Source organism: Bombina bombina, chromosome 2, assembly GCF_027579735.1.
Source record: "Bombina bombina isolate aBomBom1 chromosome 2, aBomBom1.pri, whole genome shotgun sequence".
Lineage (NCBI taxonomy): Eukaryota > Metazoa > Chordata > Amphibia > Anura > Bombinatoridae > Bombina > Bombina bombina.
The window spans coordinates 728195504-728199169 of NC_069500.1; the positions used below are offsets into that span (position 1 = coordinate 728195504).

At 30.7% G+C, this 3666-nt stretch overlaps 1 long non-coding RNA gene across 1 annotated transcript; it reads left to right on the forward strand.

Annotated features, from left to right (window-relative positions):
- The first annotated feature begins 1719 nt into the window (after positions 1-1719).
- Positions 1720-2284, forward strand: LOC128647969 (uncharacterized). The gene is made up of 3 exons (XR_008400471.1): positions 1720-1945; positions 2046-2111; positions 2193-2284. It is a non-coding gene; the product is annotated as an uncharacterized LOC128647969 (long non-coding RNA).
- The last annotated feature ends 1382 nt before the right edge of the window (positions 2285-3666 follow it).

Genomic DNA, 3666 nt, shown 5'->3' on the forward strand with positions numbered 1-3666 from the left:
ATTATAGATAAAAACACAATTTCAAATATTTAGATCGATTTCGATAGACAATAGATAGTTATAACACTGACTAGATTACTTTTATTATAGTTCATGTCTCCATTTTCTCCATAATCCTTATCTGACAAATAAAAATGTAAACTAATCACAATTTTAATATCCAATAGCAGAAATCTACAAAATTAAAGAGATAGTGAGCATATCTACATATACTTTCCATAAAGGAATATCTATTGAATCGAAATAATTACATAATAGATTTCAATAATAAAGATATATAGTTTTTCATTCTCTTTTTTTAAATCATGAACAACAAAATTTGGGTGTCGTTTACATTTAACTTACCTCTAAAATCCATAGTGTCTGCTGGGACATCCAGGCCAACCACAACGGCATCACCCATCCGTGCATAAAGCATCTGTTCAAAGTCCGTTAATTCGGCCCTATATCCAGGGCCTCCACCGGTTCCTTTGGCAGATTGCTTTTCCCTGCAAACCTTTTTCTTTATGTTTTTTCTAATATCAGTTACTCTCTTCCGACAAGCCCGCACATCCTTAGGAAAACTTCCTTCAGCTGAAACAGATCTACTGATTTGTGTCCAAATTGTTCTCTTTCTCTGTGGGTTTACAGTTCTTGCTTGGTACCCAATGATTTCATCGTAGTGTTCGATAACAGCTTCGACCAAAATACAATTCTGCCGATGAGTGAACATGATACTTCTACCGCTTTTGGTCTTTCCAGCTTGGGAAGATGCCATTGTAAAAATGTGATACAATAGAGCGCAAAAAATAACTAAAGTGATGATACAAACTAAATAAAGTTTTCTTTTATAACGGTTTCCAAAAAAGTATCTAAATGTAGTTGATGAAAATGGGCGTATACTGTCTGATGTTCTGGAAAGATATGTCGCAGTTTATTTTTCATATGGAATACCTGGATTTCCATTTTTGTTTTTAATAACAATTTTACATGTAAATAAAGATAATTTTGTTATGAATAACAATATTAAATTTAAATATCATTACATTGTTATATGTATCTTTAATTTTATTTCACCTTATCAACGGATACATGTAACATTTGTTAATGTTGCCCAAAAAATAGTGCTGTTGTGGCGCAGTTCTATACAATGTTTCATTGTTATTAAAATGGATAAAAAAAAACATCAAGTTGTATACTAAAATAGGATTCTTGATAATATTTTACAAAATATGTATCCAAATTGAGTGCTATTTGTAAAAATAGGTATTAGCTTACAAAATTGCGCATTTAAAAAAAAAAAATTAGTCCCGTCAGTGAGTAGAGATTGAATAATATTTAGAAAATGCCACGATCCAAGAAGTTCTCTATTGGAGAATTATTGATTATTTCTTACACTATGGATAAATATTTTCCAAAAAAAAGGAAAGGGATTTTCACTTTGGACCAGGACACAAGAAACCGAATTCTCTGTGAAATGGTGCGAAGAGTAAGGAGAGTCTCTGGGCAAAAACGAACGAGGAAACAATGTCTGAAAAGATATAACGACTTGTACCGGAGGCAATCTAAAATGCGCACTTTGATAAAGAGTTATCTTAAAAAATGTAAGCAATATAGATATAAATATAGTTTAATTATATAATCTTAAGTATTAAAAATGTATAGTTTTTATTTGGAATATTTTCAATAAGATAAACAAGTTAAACAATAATAGGATTAAAAGATTACCATTGCCTGCAGATAAGTGTGAATGAATCAAGTTTTTATAGGATTTTCAGACAAATTTTTTGTGTGTTTGGATTTTTAAGAATATATTTTCACAAATTTTGTATTTTATATTTTTTAATAGTCAAAAGAAGAAGAGCTCCAAGGTACCTTCTTCCCATTGATACCAATTCTAGTTCTGAAGGGGAATCAGACCCATTGCCCACAGTTTTTATGGATAAAGATAGGACTCAAGACACAGGTATAAAAAATGTAACTGTAATGTCGAGAAAAAAAAAAAATTCAAAGACAGGTATTAAAGTAAATTTATCTTTTAACTATTTTTTTTTATAATGCTATAGATAATAGCACTCCAAATAATAATGCAATGGATGAGCAAGGAGAAGAAGATATCGATAACATTGAAGGTAATCTAAAAAAAAATTCTTTGAGATTTCTTTAACATATATATTTTATAAATATAAATTTATTTGTAATAATAATTTTAGGACATGTAGAGCCTACAGAGTCAGAAGAACATTTGGAACAAGATGAAGAACATTTGGAACAAGAGGACGAGGAGGGCCATGAAGAAGATGAGGTTCATTAAGGAACATCAGGTGATTTTTAATTTTTTTTATGTTGATATATTCATTCTAAAAACATTATATTTATATATATATATATATATATATATATATATCTATATATATATATATATATATATATATATATATAAAAAACAATTGATATGTATGCATATATATATATATATATATATATATATATATATATACACATATATATATATATCAATTTTATTAATATGTGTATATATTTTTTTTAAAAAAAAAAAAAAAATATATATATATATATAAAAACACAAACACATATTTTTTTTATATATATCAATATATATATATATATATATATGTAGATAGATCAATATATATATATATATATATATATATATTGAATTCAGATATATTTATACAAGTAAATATATATTACACACAGCAGAGCTATACGAGATGCTGTATTTAAAGTAGGGGATTGCAGCACTCAGTAGTAACAGTCCTGACGAGGCCCTGACGCAAAGCATTGTGGGGCGAAACGTGCGTCGACACAGTCATTTGAAAGTTTTAGCGGCAGCAAGCAAGTACCCGGATTGGTGTTGATCAATAACACTTTGTTTCTGGAAAAAGGTCGGCAGAGGTGAATGAAAGTGGATCTACCCAGTATAAAGTCTCAAAGTTCAGATTGCACAAACGAAAGTGTCAAGAAACGGGACGAGTGATCTGGGTGAGACATAAGCCGGATGCCAGGTCCTGGCTCACTTCATATGGTATGCTTCAAGTCGGTGCCTAAAGAAACCGGAACCCGGTCTGTGCTGCCTGGGACCTATCCTAACTTGGAAGAGGTTGTATACGTTTTTCTTTATCCTTTATTGCCGCAATTTGGAAATAGCCAGATGCTATTAACACTCATGGTTTATAAGTGCTGACATAGGAGGACGCTTTTACCTCGAATCTGTCAGCTGTTTCTCCAATAACAGTACCTTTTCTGGATGAACTCAGATGTTGCTTTTTTGTCAATAAGAAATTTCACCATAACTAACACAAGATTTGTGGAACGTTTGCTTTATTTGGGACATTTTGTTTCAATTTTGATTGATTTCCTGATGTTATGTTTTATTTCATTTAATGTATATTTTTGCAAACATTTGTGATAGTCATTCATGTACCTTGTACACATGAGTTTAGGTATTGAAACAGGTTTCCACTGCAGTGGCATATTTAGGTTTAGGTTAAACATGTATGAATAAATGCGTTACACGTCAATTGGACCATCTGTGTGTGAGCCTCTGTTTTGATACTTCGTTTCAGCTTGTCTCTACATATTAGATTTGAGAAGTTACTACTGAGTGCTGCAATCCCCTACTTTAAATACAGCATCTCGTATAGCTCTGCTGTGTGTAATATA